This window comes from Lepus europaeus, chromosome 20 (assembly GCF_033115175.1).
Source record: "Lepus europaeus isolate LE1 chromosome 20, mLepTim1.pri, whole genome shotgun sequence".
Classification (NCBI taxonomy): domain Eukaryota; kingdom Metazoa; phylum Chordata; class Mammalia; order Lagomorpha; family Leporidae; genus Lepus; species Lepus europaeus.
This window is the reverse complement of record NC_084846.1, coordinates 4261183-4282320: the sequence shown is the minus strand read 5'-3', so window position 1 is coordinate 4282320 and position 21138 is coordinate 4261183. Positions and strand designations below refer to the sequence as shown.

The window sequence follows — 21138 nt, the reverse complement described above, 5'->3', positions numbered from 1 at the left end:
CTTAGATAGAATGTCTGCCAGGTTAATTCTTTCAAGAAGAAGAAAAGGCATGGGACAACAACAAGAAGGAGAGGACACAAAAACACACAGCCAATGACATAAAATGTAATGGATGTATGTGTGTGTACCCACAAATGCAAACTCTCAAGTACAAATGCATTCTTTTTTTAAAACAATATATTTCTTTTAAAGATTTATCCATTTATGTGAAAGGCAGAGTTATACAGAGAGAGAAGGAGAGGCAAAGAGAGTGCAAGAGCGGTCTTCCATCTGTTGGTTCACTCCTCAACTGGCCACAACAGCCGGAGCCGTGCCGATCTGATGCCAGGATCCAGGAGCTTCTTCCAGGTCTCCCACATGGCTGCAGTTGCCCAAGGACCTGAGCAATCCTCTACTACTAAAGCAGAGATATGGATTGGAAGTGGCACAGACAGGTCCTGAACCGGTACTCATATGGGATGATGGTACCACAGGCGGTGGCTTTACCCACTACGTCCCAACGCCAGCACCAAATGTGTTCTATTTAAAGTGCTAATATCCAGAATCTATAAAGAGCTCAAGAAACTCAACAAAATACAGCCCAGTTAAGAAATGGATAAAGGACTTCAACAGGCATTTTTCAAAAAAGGATATCCAAATGGCCAACAGATACATGAAAAAATGCTCAGGATCACTAGCCATCAGAGAAATGTAAATAAAAACCATAATGAGGCTTCACCTCTCCCCTGTTAGAATTGCTTTCTACAGAAATCAACAAACAAATGCTGGTGAGGATGTGGGGAGAAAGGTAGCCTGGTCCACTGTTGATGGCAATGTAAACTGATAGAGCCACTGTGGAAGACAGCATGGAGAAACCTCAGAAATCTGAATATAGACCTACCATATGACCCAGTCAACCCAAGGAATAAACCCAAGGGAAATAAAATCAGCATATGAAAGAGTTATCTGTACCCCGATGTACACTGAAACTCAATTCACAATAGCTAATATATTGAATCACCCCAAATGTCTGTCAACTGAAAACTGGGTAAGGAAATGATGGGATATTTACACTATGGAATACTACCGAGCTGTAAAAAATGAAATCCTGTCATTGCAACAAAATGGATGCAAATGGAAAACATTATACTTAAGTGAAATAAGCCCATGTATCCATGTGGGAGACCTGGAAGAAGCTCCTGGCTGTTAACTTTGGATCAGCCCCATTCTGGCCATTGTGGCCATTTGGGGAGTGAAGCAGTGGATGGAAGACCTCTCTGTCTGTAACTCTGTCTATCAAATAAATAAACCTTTAAAAAGAGTGCATCTAAGTAGAAAGTACAAAGCAAAAGTAATAACCCACAGAGTGAACACACAATCTGTGGAATGGGAGAAAATTTGGAAACCATACAATGAATAAGGACTGTTAAAAACAGATGAAACTCAAACAACTCAATAGAAAAAAGTAACACAATTAAGGACAAAGGATCTATTTCTGAAACGAAGACATACAAGGGGCCAGCACTGTGGCACAGTAGGTTAAAACCCTGGCCTGAAGCGCTGGCATCCCATATGGGTGCTGGTTCTAGTCCTGGCTGATTCTCTTCTGATCCAGCTCTTTACTATGGCCTGAGAAAGCAGTAATAGGATGGCCCAAGTGCTTGGGCCCCTGCACCCATGTGTGAGACCCGGAAGAAGCTCTTGGCTCCTAGCTTTGGATCGGCGCAGCTCCAGCCATTGCGACGATCTGGGGAGTGAACCATCCCATAGAAGATCTCTCTTTATCTGCCTCTTTCTGTAACTCTGTCTTTCAAATAAAATAAAATCTTTTTAAAAAGAAGACATACAAATGACTAGTGAGTATATGATATTCATCTGGTAATATAATTCAAAACCACAATGAAATACTTCTTCATACTCATCAAAATAGCTATTATGAATGATGACAAGTGTGGGTTAGAATGTTAAAAAAGGGACCCTTTGACCCCCTAATATTCTTAGTGAGAGAGTAAATTAGTGCAGTCATTATGCAAAGTAGTATGCAATTCCACCCAAATTTAAAAATAGAAAGCACCATGGGAAACAGCAATCCCATTCTTTGGGATGTATCCAAAGAATACAAAGTAGTAAAGACACCTGTCTGACTCCCTTTATAATGGCAGCATGGGACCCGTGCTGTGGCACAGCAGGTAAAGCCGCCACCTGCTGTGCTGAAATCCCATATGGGCACTGGTTCGAGACCTGGCTGTTCCACTTCTGATCCAGCTCTCTGATGCGGCCTGGGAATGCAGTAGAAGATGGCCCAAGTCCTCGGGCCCCTGCATCTGTGTGGGAGACCTGGAAGAAGCTCCTGGCTCCTGGCTTTGGACTGGCGCAGCTCCAGTTGCTGCAGCCACCTGGGGGAGTGAACCACTGGATGGAAGATGTCTCTCTCTCTGTTGCCTCTCCTTCTCTCTCTGTGTAACAATGACTTTCAAGTAAAATAATAATAAAAAAAAATCTTATAATGCCAGCAGTACCCATAACAACCAGGATATTGGATTAGCTTAATTATCCACTGTTGGATGAATACATAAGGAAAAACTCAGAGGTATATACACAACAGAATGCTATTCAGGTTTAAGTATGAAGGGACTCTTGTCATTTGCAACAACATGGATGAACCTAGGAGACATAATGTTGTTAAGAAAATGGACCAGGGGCCGGCGCCATGGCTCACTAGGTTAATCCTGCACCTCGCAGCACCGACATCCAATATGGGTGCCAGGTTCTAGTCCTGGTTGCTCCTCTTCCAATCCAGCTCTCTGCTGTGGCCCGGGAAGGCAGTGGAGGATGGCCCAAGTGCTTGGGCCTTTGCACCGGCACGGGAGACCAAGAGGGAGCACCTGGCTCCTGGCTTTGGATCGGTGCAGCACCGGCCGTGGCGGCCATTTGGGGAGTGAACCAACAGAAGATAGACCTTTCTGTCTCTCTCTCTCACTGTCTCTCTATCTCACTGTCTATAACTCTACCTGTCAAATAAAAAAAGAAAAGAAAATGGACCAGGTATAGGAAGACAGATACTGCATGAACTTACCTATATGTGGAACTCAAAAAGTTAAAATCACTGGAAATAAATGAAGACATGAGTCTGTGTTTAGGGGGTGAAAAGATGTTGGAAAAAGGACACAAAATTCATACTAGGTAGGAGGAATACATCCAAGAGATCTATCGTATGCCTTGATGAGTGCAGTCAATTACAATGCATGGTATACTTGAAAGACAGAAAGATGTCACTTAGAATGGAGAAACTATTTGCAAAACTTACTCATACGTTTCAGAATGGGTGAAATATCCAGAATATATCAAGACGTCTTACACGTCAGAAATAAGAATACATACTACACACATACACACAAAGATGAGTAAATACTTGGAAAGTCATTCCTCCAAAGCAGACAGACACACTGCCAACAAGCACAGAAACAGATGCACAGCCACTAGGGAATTCAAATCAAAAGCACAAGGAGGTAACATTTCACACTCTGTGGGAGGCTATCATTTTCTTACAAAAGAGGAAAATAAAAGGCATTGGGAAGAATACCGTGATATTAGAACCTTGATATATTTCTGAGAATGTAAATTGTGCCAGTTAGCATGAAAAACAGTTTTATAATGGCTCAGCCCAAAAGTCAAACTCCTAGATATTTGCCAAAAATAATCGAAAAGCAATCCTGAAATGTGCATGCATGTCCACTGAAGCACTACTCACTAACGTCAAAAGAAGGAAATAACCCAAATGTCAATCAAAGGATGAAGGGATATACAAGATGCATATAATCCAGTGGAATAGTATTCAGTCAAGGAAATGACCAAAGTGAGTTAGCATTAACCAATACAACAGCCGAAAAGACGTAGGAAAGGGTATAAACAAGGAAGGAGGGTGAGGAAGGAAAAAATTAAGGACCATAAAGGGTGAAGCAACAATTCAGAGTTAGTGTAGGCAGTACAGCACCACTGATCATCTGAGCAGAGCGGTTTCTGCAGTTAGATGCTGGCTTTTGTGTTGAACATCACCGTGACTGTGCTAGGGAAAGTAGGAAGCACAGTTAGGAGTACGCCCATTCCTAGTGCCAGACTGCTGATTGTTGTCCATCTCTTTCTCAGCTTCCTCCTCCAAGAAATAGGGTGAGTGAGAGACGATATCCCAATAGACTCAAACAAGAAGACATACACGAAAAGAACAGCCCTGATGGTAAAATCTCATCTGTGGGGCCAGCGGTGTGGCTCACTTTGTTAATCCTCCCTCTGTGGTGCTGGCATCACATATGGGCACCGGGTTCTAGTCCCGGTTGCTCCTCTTCCAGTCCAGCTCTCTGCTGTGGCCCAGGAGGGCCGTAGAGCATGGCCCAGGTGCTGGGGCCCCTACACCCACATGGGAAACCAGGAAGAAGCACCTGGCTACTAGCTTCGGATCAGCACAGCTCCGGCTATTGTGACGATCTGGGGAGTGAACCAAAGGAAGGAAGACCTTTCTCTCTGTCTCTTTCTCTCACTGTCTAACTCTATCTGTCAAAAAAAAAAAAAAAAAAACTCATCCTTGACTATCAGATTATTTTCATTTCATTATTTCAGGGAAAATAAGAGCACAATCAAACTAATGTTATAAAAATTAACATTTAAGAGAAATGTTTGAAAGTATCTTTTTAGGTGAAAAATGATATATATTAATGGAGTTCAATGTGAGGTTTTATTATATGTACACATTGAAAAATTATGAAATCAGAGAAATTCAAGCAACCATTACCTCAAATATTAACTTTTGTCATGAGAAAATTTAAAATCAAGAGAATTTTTTTTTGCTTAAAACATTTTTATTAGCATGCAAAACAAAGTTTTAAAGATTTATTTCTTTCTTTATTGGAAAGGAAAAATGACACAAAAAGGGAGAGACAAAGAGACAGGAATCTTCCATCCACTATTCACTTTCCAAATACCTACAACAGGCTTGAGGGGCCAGGCCGAATCCAGAAGCCTACACATCCATCTTGGTCTCCCACATGTGTGGCAGGGACCCATGAGCTTGGACCATTACCTGCTGCTTTCCCAATGCATCATCAGGAAGCTGGATCAGAAGCAGAGGATTTGGGACTTGACTGGCACTTCAGTAGGGAATATGGCTGCCCCAAGCAGCAGCTTAACCTGTCACTCCACAAAACATACTCCCATGTCTACACTGTTTTATGGGGCACTGAGTACTCATTAACTATGTACAGCACAAATGGATAGAAGCAGCTCACTATTGCTTCCATTTCCTTATCTATTCATTGTGTTGGGAGCCTATCAGCTTCTGCCTTCCAGTTCTTTATAAGGCATGTAACACATGACTGTTAAATAGAGTGACCCTAGTGTGTGGTGGAATACTAGATATTTTGCTTCTGATTGCCGTTCCATTAGGAAATGGCCAAAGAATCTGAATAGACACTTCTCAAAAGAAGAAATACCAGTGGCCAACAATGCCATGAGGGAAATTCAAATAAAAAACATACTAACAGAATAAGTTAGATAGAAACCATGTGAGTGCTTGTGAAACAAGTGCTGTAAAGACATTTAAAAAAACAGAAATTCCTGGAAGATAAACAACCAAACATGGAACTTAGAGCATCAGGTAGAAGGAAGAAAAGCTAAGACAGGTGTATGGAGGGAGTTGTTGAGAAGAGGAAAATGTAAACACATACACAATCAATGCAGACATGCTTTGGGTACAGAAATAAATTTAGTATATACTTGAGGGGAGAAAAAGAGCCAGCATATTGAAATTCACAGCATTTCTGTAGGGGCTACAGCACACTGAGTCCTTAGGTCAGTGATTCACCAAACACAAGGGAATCCTCTGCTGAGGAGCTGGCCCAGGGCCCCCTTCAAATCCTTGATCCTCAGGCTGTAGATAAAGGGGTTCAGCATTGGGGTGACCACAGTGTACAACACCGAAGCAGCTGAACTTCTCATGTAAGTCTGTGGCACGGCAGGACTGAAGTACACCCCAAGTCCTGTTCCATAGAACAAGGAGACCACAGACAGGTGAGAACTACAGGTGGAAAATACTCTGTACCTGCTCACAGTGGAGGACATCCGCATTAAAGAGGAGACAATCTGAGAGTAAGAGAAGAGGATCCAGGTGGCAGGAAACAAGCCCAGCACGGCAGTTGCCACATACATGGTAATGTCATTGATGAAGGTATCAGAGCTGGCCACCTTGAGAAGCTGAGCCAGTTCACAGAAGAAGTGGGGGATCTCAGTACCAGCAGAGAACGTCAGCCTCATTAGCAGCAGAAGGTGAAGCAGGGAGACCCAGGAAACGAAGCACCATGAGATTAGAACCAGGAGGCCACAGAGGCGTGGGTTCATGACCACTGTGTACCGCAAGGGGTGGCAGATGGCCACAAACCGATCATAGGCCATGATGGCCAGTAGGAAATTATCCATTGCAATAAATATCATAAAAATATACACCTAGATGAGACATTCTATGTAGGTGATGTCCTTGCTGTGTGCCTGGATGTTCACCAGCATCTTTGGGACCGTGGTGAAGACAAAACAGATGTCCACAAAGGACAGGTTGCAGAGGAAGAAGTCCAGGCTATATCAGAGAGCTGGATTGGAAAAGGAGCAGCTGGGACTAGAACTAGCAACCATATGTGATGCCAGCACTGCAGGCAAGGATTAACCTGTGCCACGGAGCCACCCCGAGAACTTCTATTGTTAAGATCACAATAAATATTCCTTTATGGATACATCTGCATCTTAACCTGGGTCAGCCATAAAAGGGAATCGTGTCACATTAATACAACAGTTCTGCTACCTCTTTTGCCATACAGCACTTCCATTTCATGAAGATCCCTATGGCCCCTTCTTTGAGAGAATGCCTGTCAGGTGAATTCTTCCAAGAAGAGGAAAAGCATGTATGTGGACCACACCAGGAGAAGAACACAGAAGCACACAATCATTAACATGAAATCCAAGGGATTTCTGTGTGTGCATCTGTGTCCGTGTGTGCCTAAACACATGCTCTCAAGTGCAAATGCATTCTATTTGCAGAGTTAACGGGCAAAATATAATGGATGTGTTTAGTTTTAAAAGTCCAAGTCTTAGAGAAATCAAAACATCCAGAAAAATTGTAACACAAAATTAAGATATGAAAATTAATTTAGGGACTCTTTACGATAGAAAAACATTCATCATTAATGCCAAATGAATGCTAATTAAGGACAGAAGAAAAACACTGAATAACTTACTCTGGAATGGCAGGTAAGAGAGACTTTCAGGAAAAGGAATATTTGAGCTAAGAGAGGAAAGATGGGTTGATAATCAGGTGAAGTGTGTTCCACACTGAGAGAACACAGTTTACCACTGCCTCATCAGACAGTGAGCTTTGTATTTGAGGTGATTTGAGAGATGAGTGTGATGGAGAGGAGAGGACCAGGAAACAGAGCATGAGGCCCAAAGTGGAGCTGTTATACCACTGTGGCATCCCTCTCCCATGGCTAAATGCATGTTTTTCTGTGTCTGGGGTGACTACGTTTTATCTCATTGTCTTTCATGGAAGTACATGGTCCCTATAACATCACAGAAGATTGGTAAGTACAAATGTCAAAGGTTCAATAAGATTGAGACAAAGAAAAACATCAACTATGACACATGAAAAGCAAATGGAACAACGAAGAGGAATCATAGTCACAATAGAAAAATGCATTTAAGTATATTGAACAGCCATTACTGTGGTCAGCATCACAGCACTGCATTGGGACATAAGGATAACTAGTTAACTCATAACAAATGGTTGCCATCCACAGCCAATAGGAGATGCTACAATCAAATACTGTAGTATTACTGTGAAATTCATCAAGAGTTCAAGGCAGTGTACTCCATATTCAGCCATTCAACACTCTCCTAAACATTTAAAGATTAATAAGCTGAGAAGGAGAAACTGGCTTAAAACCAAATGTCTGAAATAATTATATTGCTTTATTGTACTGTGCCTACTGTTGTGAAAAAATAACAGTGATCCTAACAGCAACAACAATATAGACGTATTCAGTGATATCTGTAAATGAGATCTGTGGGGAAAAACACGTAAATCATCAAAGAAAATGCCAATCACATTACAACATCAGAGACAATACTTACGCACTAGACATGCTCAGTGAGTAGTTAAATGAAGAGGAGCCCACAATTTACAGGGGGAAGCAGAGAAGCTGTGGAGCCTCTCCAGAAAACATCACATTCAGGGAATGATCATTTGTAACTCTTAGTGGACACAGGTTCTAGATTCCAGAAGGAAAGGAAAGAACATAATAACTAGAAGGGCTGATTTCAGAAACTAAAATACACCACAATAGGTCTGTGCTAGTCCCATTATTCTAGACATAAAGCCCACCACCCACTCTCCCTTCTTACCCCAGAAGCCCTCACTGGAACACAAGACTCTCCGATGATGGCCACTGGAGCTTTCTCATCTCCCAGAGTGTCCCTGTGAGGTGCAGATGGGCTTTAAGCAGGCGGGAAGCCATTAATTACAGGTGAGAAATAACAGGGGCATTCATTTAAAAGTTCTGTCAACTCAAGGGTTGAATTCTCAGAGCTCCTTATTAAGTAAATTGTTCTATTATCTTCCCAATCTCGAAACAGTTAGGCTCTGTTGGCTTAACAAAAAGATAGTAGAAGGAAAATTTTTACATCATATTCTTTCTAGGAAAATCAGCAGGGGGAGCTGGGTTCATTTCCCTGGAGAAGAAACATTTTTTTTTTTTTAATTTTTGACAGGCAGAGTGGACAGTGAGAGAGAGAGAGACAGAGAGAAAGGTCTTCCTTTTGCCGTTGGTTCACCCTCTAATGGCCGCCGCGGTAGCGCGCTGCGGCCGGCGCACCGCGCTGTTCCAATGGCAGGAGCCAGGTGCTTCTCCTGGTCTCCCATGGGGTGCAGGGCCCAAACACTTGGGCCATCCTCCACTGCACTCCCTGGCCACAGCAGAGAGCTGGCCTGGAAGAGGGGCAACCGGGACAGGATCGGTGCCCCGACCGGGACTAGAACCCGGTGTGCCGGCGCCGCAAGGCGGAGGATTAGCCTGTTGAGCCACGGCGCCGGCCCATTTTTTTTTTCTTTGATTTGATTTAAACACCATAAGATGTCCACTAGATAAAGTGTGAATTTCAAAAGGAACCAACCACAGTAAACATCTCACTGTGGTACACTTTCCTTGAAGAATATTTGAATGTCAAGTTAATATAATTAATAGTATCAAAGTAGATATAATTGTGAATGTAAGTAGAGCTCTAGATCAAAGTTGATCTTGACTTTATCTCTGTTTTATAGTTGTAGTACTTCAAAAATAAGGATAAATGACATACACAACTATATACATACAATACCATCAATGTAATTTTTACATAAACACATAAATAAGAAAGATACTGAAAGCAAATATATTTTAAATGTTAATATTTGGTGTTTCCAAGAGATAGGGATAGGCATACATATTATAATTCACTACATACTCTCTTATAGCTTTAAGAAATCTCAGTATAAGGAAAAATACTACTCAAAGAAATGACTTTTTTCTGTCTAAAAAATCAGTGAAGTTTATTAAGAAAAATAGCAACTACATCAAAAAAAACTCAAAGAATGTATCCACGTTCCCTTTGTGTAAAGTGGATTTAGAATACATTTTTTCTTGTTTGGAATACTTAAAAATGGATACATTCTTAAAATTAAACATACATCTAGAAATACCCAAATATTAATGGTTGCATATTTTGTGGTATGGGGATTCATCACAATTAACCTTTTCTTATCTTTTTGTGAGACATCACTCTAAAACAGAATGTTACTTTAAATAAAAAAAAATAAGCCAGTCTCCAAAAAATATGTTTTCCCTGATTTGTGGTAATTAATATACAGAGCACAAAAATATACAATGTATATGAATGAATATGACATTTTGAGATTTGATTATTTTTATAACCCTTGTCTATATTCTTGAAGAATAGTGGTTTTTCTACCTACTACTTATTGAATTCAGTATTTAATGGAGGGTTAAGCTTGTGATTATAAATGAAATTGAAAGAATGTCATGGTAAAAATTAAAAATAAGAAAAGAAGCTGCGAGGTGGGAGTGAGGAAGGAAGCAAGGGTAGGGTGTGAGACATCATTATACTCATAAGAACTGCATATAAGAAATATATGAAATCTATTCCCTCTATATTTATTTAAAAACTTTTTCGAGTTTCAAAAAATATATCTTCATGAGTAATAAAATAAAATGATTCATAAACTTCTAAAATTCAAATTTGAAGACTTTTATACAAAGCAAATTAAAGAAGGAAACAAAATGTAAAATTTATTGTGGGCATTTGGGGAGTGAAATAGCAGACAGCATTGCACTCCATTTTGCTCTCTACTTTCAAAAAAAATTAACAGACAAATGAAATTAAAAGATTGGTTAATTATAATCAAAACATCCTGGTACTGGTGAAAAATAGACATGTAGACCAATAGAACAGAATAGAAACTCCAGAAATCAATTCACAAACCTACAACCAATTAATCATTGATAAATGAGAGAAAATCAATCCCTGGAGCAAGAATAGTCACTTCAACAAATGGTCCTGTGGAAAGTGGATCTCTGTGAGCAGAAATATAAAATCAGACCCCCTCCCCACACACACACCTTATACCTTACACAAAAATCCACTTATAATGCATCAAGGACCTAAATCTACAACCAAATACCATCAAATTACTAAAGAACTTGCGGAAATTCTGCAAACATTGGCATAGGCAAGGAATTCTTGGGAAAGACCCTAGAAGCACAAGCAATCAAAGCCAAAATAGACAACTGGGATTACATCAAGCAGAGACGCTTCTACACTGCAAAACAAACATTCAGCAAAGTGAAAAGGCAACCAACAGAATGGGAGAAAATATTAGCAAACTATGAAACTGATAAAGCATTAATATTCAGAATCTGTAAAGAGTTCAAGAAACTCAAGAACAACAGAACAAACAATCCAGTTAAGAAATGGGCAAAGAACTTGAACAGGCATTTTTCAAAAGAAGAAATTCAAATGGCCAACAGACATATGAAAACATGCTCAGGATCACCAGCAATCAGGGAAATTCAAATCAAAATCATCTCATCCCAGTTAGAATGGCTCTCATACAGAAATCAACAAATAACAAATGTCGAGGGGGGTTTGGGAGAAAAGGTAACCTGGTCCACTGCTGGTAGACCTACCATATGACCCAGCCATCCCACTCCTGGGAATATACCCATGAGAAATGAAATAAGCATATGAAAGAGTTATCTGAACCCCAAGTTTATTGCAGCTTAATTCACAATAACTAAGATGTGGAATCAACCCAGATGTCTATCAATGGAAGAATAAATAAAATCAGCTTCCTCCTGTTCATCCCTCATCCTCTGTTCTACTCGCACAGCCTCCATGGAGGCTTCATTCCTGCCTCTGCAGTTCCTATAGATTCCCATGCTGGCCCCGCGCATCACAGGCCCTCAGTGTAACTGTCACCCCCCATGGGAAGCCTTCCCTGACCACTCAAGGTTAAAGCACCCCCATCATCTTTACCACACTCTGTGTTCTTGGCATTTTTCATTATAGAACCACCAGGCTGCCTGCCGCCCACTTGTGCCACTCTTGTGCCCCTTGCTGGCCTGCAGCTGGGGTCCCCACAAGGCCTCACAGGGTGGAACTGTGCAGTCCCCTCACTTTGTAGATGAGGAAATCGAGGCTGCGAGACTGAGCCACGAAGCAGCGAGGGCCAGGGCAGGTCAGGAGAGATGCCAGGTTCGGCCCACATCCACAGAACTGAGCGTTGTTCAGCAGACCACTGCCTCCCTGCTTGGGTGCCTCTACCCCAGCACTTCCTGCGGCATTCATACTGTGCAGAACAGAGGCTGCTCTCGGCCCTCTAGGCATCCACAAAGCCCCACCGACGTGGTTCCAGGGAGAAGGCAGAGGCAGCATGCAGCCCCTGGTGACAGGTTCCCAAGGGACTGTGGCCTCCTCATGCACCATCCAGCACTTCAGCCTGAGACAGGAGGCAGCTCGGGCAGGTTCCACTCCAGTGAGAACACAGCCAGGAACCTTTGGAGCCCTCAACACCCAGCTTGGCCGACACCCCCAGCAGGCAGGCTCCTGCAAGCATCCACACTGCATGGTGAAAACCTCCCAAAGTTTTAACAGTCACAGACCTGACAGCAGGTGTCAAACACAAGAGTGTTCTGTAGTAACACAGGACCGCATGCGCCCCGGCTTCCAGCCGCAGACAAGCAGGGGTGGGCAGTCACCAGGGAGCGGCAGCTTCCTAGTCAAACCACCCAGTACTGGGCTCCACCACCCTCCCCAGCCCCAGGACCCAGAGCTCCTGCCTGCTCCTTTGGAGCTCACCACGTGCAACTACATGGCCATGATCCCTCCAGACCTGTCTCTGCTCAGATTCTGCCACTCGACTGAGTGTGCCAGTGGCCGACAGACCCCTCCCCCAGAAAAGAGCCAGGCCCTGGCACACCTCCCATCTCCTGCCTGCCAAGGCTGCTCTCCTTGCACATTTCAACCTTGGAGGTCAGAATGCACCCTGGAGTCCACCTGTCAGGTTTGGGGGCTCCCTCCCACGCACACAGACACCATTCCTAATGCTGCATCCTGGGGTCCCACAGCTGAGAAGCCACAGGAAATGCACACACCCTGTGCTCCAGGCTCAATCTGACAGCAGCCCAAAAGGGCTGCTTCCGTCTGCCCCCATCGCTTCTACACCCATGGCCTGGGGTGCCCTCTGCCCCTCTCTCTGCTGATCCAAATTCCACTCACCTGAGACCCAGTGTAAGTGCAACATCCTTCCAGGTTCATTCTCATCCCCAGGCCTCAAACCAGTCACACCCAAGTGTGCTCAGAAGTCTGCAATGAGGCTGGCACCACAGCTCACTAGGCTAATCCTCTGCCTGCGGCGCTGGCACACCGGGTTCTAGTCCCGGTTGGGGCGCCGGATTCTGTCCCAATTGCTCCTCTTCCAGTCCAGCTCTCTGCTGTGGCCCAGGAGTGCAGTGGAGGTGGCCCAAGTCCTTGGGCCCTGCACCTGCATGGGAGACCAGGAGGAAGCACCTGGCTCCTGGCTTTGGATCGGCACAATGCGCCGGCCACAACGTTCCAGCCGTAGCTGCCACTTGAGAGGTGAACCAACGGAAAAAGGAAGACTTTTCTCTCTGTCTCTCTCTCTCTCCACTGTCTAACTCTGCCTGTCAAAGAAAAAAAAAGAAGTCTGCAATGGCCCCCAACACCCCCTCATCCTGTCCCTGCAGAGCCTCTGGGAACAGGGACCGCATCCCATGTGCTCTGGTAGCCTTGGTCAGCAACATCAGAGTGACCGCTCCAGAGAGCCTTCCAGGTCTGCCATTCTGAGAGAGAGAGGGATGGAACCAAATACAATCACAGAGTGGCTACCCCAGGAAGGGCTGATGAGAGACGGGGGGGCTGCTTCAGGCACCTAGCAAGCCAGGCACAACAAACAGGGCAGAAGTACACAGCGTGCATTCGCCAACTGAGAACATGAACTTTTGAAAAAGACATTGTACACGGGGTGGAGGTTTGGCCTGGCAGTTAAGCCACTGGTTGGGACACTCATGTCCCTGGGTTCAAAGCCAGGCTCTGCCTCCTGAATCCAGCTTCCCGCTGATGCAGACCCTGGGAGACAGCAGGGATGGCTCAAGTACCTGGGGTCTCTGCACCCATGTGGGGGCCTGGATTGAGTTCCTAGTTCCTGGCTTCAATCTAACTCCAAACCCTGCTGTTGTCAGCATCTGCGGAGTGAACTAATGGTTGAGAGTGCCATCTCTCTGCCTCTGTCTTGCTTTCTGTGTCTCAAACAAATCTTTTATTAAAAAAAAAAGTTTTAAAAGTTTCATGATGAATACATGTCTCTACTGCCTACTTAAAATTCAATTAATATTTACAAAGAAGGAGGGTAGAGGAGAGCCCTTGGCTCAGCGTTCCCCAGGGAAACAGCAGGGATGGCACAGGGGCTGGCATTGGGAAGCAGCATGTAGACCGGTCACAGAGGCACGGGAACCAACCCCAAGTGGCCACGGCCACGTGGGTACTGTAGGGGAGGGAAGTCGTCAGGCCACCTGAGCAGGGTCAGGGTTTTCAGCAGACCAGGCCAGAAACACCCAGCAACAGCAGCAAAGTGAGGAGCGAAACAAGTGGCTGCAAAGAGACCTCAACAGAGCCTGATGTGGGGCAGCTGGCCAGACCCACAGGTGGGAGAGACCCAGCTTAGACCAGGATCCAGGCATTCAGGATGGCGACTGTGTCAGGGATAGCACTGGGTGGGGTGTGGGGGGCAGCATGGGAGATCAGGGAGCCCGCAAATCCCAGGCACATAAGGAACCTTCCAGTGGAAACACCTGGCTCCCCGCAGAGACGAGGGGGCTCCGCGCCTGGGAGAGCTCGCAGAACTCAAGGCGACCACAGCATCTCCTGCAAGAGCGCTGCAGACAGAGTCCTGGAGGAACACCCACCCCCAGAAACCCCCACATCATCCCTGACAGACAGAATCCGTCCTGCACACTCACACACCCTGGCCTCTCGCTCCGACCTCCCGAGACGCTGGGAGGGCACCCAGCTGCAGCCTCCACGTGGCCAGATCTGAGGTTCCCGGGCCCCGCACCCCGAGTCTTCCCTGACGGCTGCTGGCATCGTCTATGAAACAACAGGGATCCGGTGCCACTATCTCAAAGGAAGAAGTCCTCATCCAGCACTGACCAGAGACCGACACGAAGCAGAGCCCTGTCAATCATGATGACTGACAAGCACGGCCCAGCTCCTTCCTGAACTCTCCCAGGAGCTGAAGCAAACCAATCGGGCTTTCTCTAGGAAGGTGTCAGGCTGAGGGGCTGCCAGGGGCTTAGATAAGCTGGGGGATCATCTTGTCAATGGCTGCGACCCCTTCCCTTACCCAGCGACATTCTGGGCAGCCTGGGGTCGCCCCCGCGCCCCCGCAGAAAAGCCCGGGAAGCTGGGGGCAAGCACGAAGCCGGGTGGGTGGGGGGCAGAGCGACAGTGTGGAGACCGAGACTGAGGGGCTGGCGAGACCGGTGGGCAGTGCTGGGGCAGCGCGGCCTCTCCTCACCTGACTGTCCATGGCTGGAAGCCCCAGGTCCTGCGTAGCTAGCCACTGGGCCACCGCCCCGCCCGAACCACGGGACCGGAAGCCACTGCCGGTTCCCGCGCTCGACTCTGGCCTTTTCCACCCTGACTGACTGCAAGCTGGGCCAATCAGGAGCCAAGAGGCCTTCCCGTAGAGGCGGGACTTCTCCCCTGGCAGGGGCCTGCTGGGCTTAGGGCGGAAGGAGGAAGCTGACAGCCAATGGGAAGTCGAGAACCAAGGGGCGGGAGGAGGGAAGGCGAGAGGCACGAGGCAAGCTCCGCTGAGGGGAGCACGAGGTGTGCATCGCATGTAGAGGCTGGGATGGGTGTTCTGCGCCTGCGCACTCTGCCTGGCGGCTCAGGCTGTGACCGTGTCTGCGAGGCGCAGGTTCGACCCCCGGGGAGGGAACACCTATGGCGCTTGTTTCCCCACTGTGTGTTGCTGCTGTGTGATGGAGTGAGCCCTGGGCTGGGGCTGGGGAATGGTTTTGCAATCCTGGGTCAGTGTGGCAAGGCTGGTCAGTGCCATCCATAAAATGAAGAACAGCATGGGGTGATTCCACACGTGTTCACTGGAGCGGTACAGACTTGAAATCATGCTGTGTTACATTATTGAGACTGGCTGGCTCGCTCTCTCAAGAAAATAAGTTGTGGTGGCTTATTTAGTGCAAGGCCAGGTGTGTACGGTTAATAAAAGTTGGGTTTCCTTATTTAAAATGCTTGGAGACCAGAAGTTTCTCCGATTTGGGAGTTTTTCAGCCTGTGGAATGTTTGCTTATAGATAATGAAATATCTGAGGGCCAGGTTCCAAGTCTTTAAACACAAAAGTACTTATGCTTCATGGACACCTTATACCTGCAGCCTGAAGCTGATTCGTACACTAGTTTTAATAATTTTTTGTCCATGAAACAGTTTCATGATGTGGAATTTTCCACTTGTGGGCGTCATCCTGGGGCTCAACGAGTTTTGGATTTTGGATCCTGTGGAATTTTGGCTTTTTTTTTTTGGGGGGGGGGGTTTAGGCATGCTCAACCTGTAAAAATGCACAGCAATACCTGTATTTGAAAATGTCCAGGCAGCCAGTGTTGTGGTGCAGCAAGCTTAGCCACTGCCTGCGGTGCTGGCATCCCATATCGAAGCCTCAGTTCAAGTCCCGGCTGCTCCACTTCTCATCCAGCCCCCTGCTAATCAATCTCTCTCTCTCTCTCCTCATCAAATAGATAAGTGGATAAATCTTTTAAATGGCTAAAGAGTGGGTTTTAAATATTCTCACCACTGGCCGGCGCCGTGGCTTAACAGGCTAATCCTCTGCCTTGCGGCGCCGGCACACCGGGTTCTAGTCCCGGTCGAGGCACCGATCCTTTCCTGGTTGCCCCTCTTCCAGGCCGGCTCTCTGCTGTGGCCAGGGAGTGCAGTGGAGGATGGCCCAAGTGCTTGGGCCCTGCACCCCATGGGAGACCTGGAGAAGCACCTGGCTCCTGCCATCGGAACAGCGCGGTGCGCCGCCGCAGCGCGCCTACCGCGGCGGCCATTGGAGGGTGAACCAACGGCAAAAAGGAAGACCTTTCTCTCTGTCTCCCTCTACTGTCCACTCTGCCTGTCAAAAAAATTAAAAAAAAATTCTCACCACTATTAACCTGTGACCCTTTTGGGGAACACCTCAAACTGTATCCAAGGCACAATATTCAGTTTCAGGATCTCAGTCCATTCTCAACGGGAAAGCCGTCCTTTATTGGGCACTGAACTGTAGGAAATTTTCAAAATTACAGTCCTGGGTCTCCCACAGCTGAGGTGGAACACTTTGAATGTCAAAAAGAAGAATGGGGCTAGGAAAAGCAGTGAAGTATGACCCAAGTGTCTGGGCCCTGCCACCCGGAAAAAGCTCTTGGCACCTGACTTCAGCCTGGTCCAGACCTGGCCTTTGTGGCCATCTGAGGAGAGAACCAGCAGATGGAGCACTCTCACTCACTCTCTGTCTCTCTTCTGCCCTCCTTTCCTACCTCTCAGTAACCCTGCCTTTTAAATAAATAAATAAATATTTATTTATTTATTAAAAAAAAAGAATGGGGAAACAACCCAAGTATCTACAAACACATAAACATATAAGCAAAATGTGATTTATCCATGTGGTAGAATACTGGTCAGCCATAAGAAGAAAGGAAATCCGGACACCTGCTCTAATATAGATGAACCGTGAGCCTATGATGCTCAGTGAAATAAGCCAAACACACAGGGATAATACTTTAGGATACCCTAGGGTTGTCAGATCTATAGAGATGCTTCCTCTGTGAGACCTGAGCCTGGATCAAGGTGCAACTATTTTAAATTAGGCCTCCATCTTGTAACTTGGGCCTGACCAGGCCCTGAACCCTGAGCCAGAAGCTCGTAAAAGTAAATGAACTCCCCTTATGATAAACTCTCTTAGCAACAGCAGATTAGCAGATAACAGAGAGATACCTAGAGTTCCTGGTGTCTTCTCAGGGCAGTTAAGGTGATTGATAGCTTCCCGAGACCCTGCAGTTAGTTCAGCACGTACACCCCAGCAGCTCAGACCCCATGTTTCGGCAATCAATTTAAAAGGCATCAACCCCAAAGCCATCCAACCACCTTTACTAGGCCCATTCCCGCCACTGGATGCACTAATCAGTTCTAAGAGATGTCCTTTGAATTTCCCACGGGATGAGATGATTTGCTAAATGGTACCATAATGTATAGAATGTCCCTGAAAACCCTGTTAACTGAAGGGTCGGGGCTCTCAATTCAGACCCACTGTGTCGGTGTTGATTGAGAGTCCAGGCCCGGACCTGTAATAAAACTCTCGTATGCTTTACAGTGGTATCGGCTCCTTGGTGGTCTTTGAGGACAACTGAACTGGGCATAACACCTCCACACTTCCCTCACCAAGATGCCGCTTAGATGCCCGCTTCCCATATTAGAATGCCTGGATTCAATCTACAACTCTGGCTTCTGACTCCAGCTTCCTTCTAATGTGCAAACTGGGAGGCAGCAGGTGATTGCTCAAATAATTAGGTCCCTGCCACCCATATGGGAAATGTGGATGGAGTTCCCATCTCTCAGTTTCAGTCTAGCCCCATTCTGGCCATTGCAGACATTGGGGAGTGAACCAGTGAATGGGAATGCTCTCTCTCTCTCAAAACAAAACCAAAAAACTCCTTTATGGCCGTTCATTGGCTCATAGCAGGGACATGCATTGTTAGGCAATTTTGTCTTTGTGCAAACATCTTCAAGTGCATTTACACAGATAGCTATGACATCTTCAGGTGATGCAATCTTTGGGACCACCATCATAGACGCAGCCCATCAGTGACCAAAACATTATTGTATATGTGTAACTGTGTTCCTGTCTTGATCACAAATCTGTCTTCTAGGAAGGGTTCTGCAGACACAGCTGGAAAATTTGAGGCTGGAAAATTGGCCCCCCACATGGCCCACTTGTCCAATGACTGGCAAGTTAGTGCTGGCTATCAATTCTTTTTCCATGTGGGCATCTTTATGGGATGGCTTGGACTTCCTCCCAGCATGGTGGCTGGGTTCTAAGAGTGACAGCGAGAGTCCCAAGAGAATTAGGCCAAAGTGGCATTGCCCTGTATGAACTAGCCTTGGACATTACATAGACTTAATTTGTCTTAGACACATTTGGATTCAGGAGGAAGGAACATAAACCCTTGAAAAACCCTTAAAAGCTCTTGATTGGAGGAGTGTCACAGTTACAGTACATGAAAAACATCTGGGGACAGGTGTTCAAGCTAGCCTACAGGAAGGAAGTAGGCTACAGGAGTGAAGGTGCCTACAGGGGTGCTGGTGCTGTAGCATAGTAGGTAAAGCCACTGCCTGCAGTGCTGGCATCCCATATGGGTGCCTGTTTAAGTCCCAGCTGCTCCACTTCTGATCCAGCTCTCTGCTATGGCCTGGGAAAGCAGTGGAAGATGGCCCAAGTCATTGGGCCCCTGTACGCACATGGGAGACCTAGAAGAAGCTCCAGGCTCCTGGCTTTGGATCAGCCCAGCTCTGGCCATTGCAACCATTTAGGGAGTGAACCAAGCAGTTGGAAAGAGGAGAAACACCCCCAACCTGCTCTGTAACTCTGCCTTTTAAATAAATAAATAAATAAAATAAAATAAATCTTTTTTTTAAAAAAAAAAAAGAGATGCATATATCCCACTGTTTCACTCCTCAGATGCCTTCCACAGCCAGTGTTGGGCCAGGCTACAGCTAGGAGCTAGAAACACAATCCAGGTCTCCCATCACCTGATTTCTCCTAGGGTCTGCATTTACAGGAACCTGGAGTCAGGAGCCACAGCTGGGAATTGATCCCATATCTCTAATGTAGGAAACAGGCATCCTAATTGGCATCTTAACCCAGAAGCCAAATGCCTTCTCCCTCTGCCTGAAACTATTTCCTCAAAAGTCATCTATTTGGCTTACCCCTTCTTCTTCAAGTCTTAGTATAAAATGTACCTTTTCAGCCAAACCTATGTGGAGCCCTCTATTTAATCCTACCCTCCACCTTAAGTCCCCAGCTCTCCTCATTCTCTTCTAGTTTCTCCTCTTTCCAAGGTACTTACCATTCCCTAATATATACACAGTTACTTTTTAAAAAAGATTTATTTATTTGAAAGTCAGAGTTACAGAGAGAGAGAGAGAGAGAGAGAGAGAGAGAGAGAGATCTTCCATCCAATGGTTTGCTCCCCAATTGGCCACTGTGGCTGGAGCTGAACCGATCTGAAGCCAGGAGCCAGGGGCTTCTTCCAGGTCTCCCACGTGTGTGCCCAAGGACTTGGACCATCTTCTACTGCTTTCCCAGGCCATAGCAGAGAGCTGGATTGGAAGTGGAGTAGCCAGGACTAGAACTGGCACCCATATGGGATGCTGGCACTTCAGGCCAGGGCGTTAACCCACTGCACCACATCACCGGCCCCTACACAGTTACTTATTAAGTTTATAGCCTATCTCCACTTATCACCTCCTAGTATATACAGTTACCTATTAAGTCCATTGTCTATCCCCCACTCCACCCTGCTCATCATAGCAGCTCCAAGACATTGTGTTTGAGATCTATGAGTGTTTTTGTCTCTTTTTCACTCATAGATCTCCAGCACAATGCCTGGCATGTAGTAGCTACTCTATAAATATTTTGTGCATTAAGTGAAATAATGTTGAATCCTATAGCTAGGTTAGTTCCTTTCTGTGTCTCTCCTAGTCCTTCTAATTCTTCAAGAATGACAACACTGCTTGGCATTCATGCATGTTTAACCCCTCCCCCAATACCTTCGAGACTTCCTTGGTTGCCGGAGAACAGCTCCAGGGTGCATGGCTTCCTAACCACCCCTGGAAATGGATCTCCCAAATAACTTTAAATTGCAACTATGCCCAAGCCCCACCTTCAAAGATTCTGGTTTTATTGCTCTGCAGTGGGACAGGGAATGCCCCTTCCTTTTTAAAATCTCAGCTAACAGGTAGTACTATCACAAAAATAGACTTGTAGACCAATGAAACAGAATAGAAACCCCAAAAGTTAATCCATGCATCTACAATTGACTAATCTTTGACAAAGGAGCTAACATTAATTGCTGGAGAAAAGACAGTCTCTTCAACAAATGGTGCTGGGAAAATTGGATCTACACATACAGAAGAATGAAACAAGATTCCTACTTGACATTTTATACAAAATCAACTCTAAATGGATCAAGGATCTAAATCTATGACCTGATACCATCAAATTACTAGAGAAAACATCAGTAGAATTCTCCAAGACATTGGCATTGGCAAAGATTTCTTGTAAAAGAATTCAGAAACACAGGAAACAAAAGTAAAATTGAACAAATGGGATAACATCAAGCTAAGAAGCTTCTGCAACACAAAGGAAACACTCAACAAAGCGAAGAGGTAACTGACAATTGGAGAAAATATTTGCAAGTTATTCAACTGACAAAGGATAAT

The 21138-nt window shown here is 45.5% G+C and overlaps 1 pseudogene; it reads right to left on the bottom strand.

Annotated features, from left to right (window-relative positions):
* Positions 1-5829: 5829 nt before the first annotated feature.
* Positions 5830-8156, bottom strand: LOC133750031 (olfactory receptor 7D4-like; annotated as a pseudogene).
* Positions 8157-21138: the final 12982 nt, after the last annotated feature.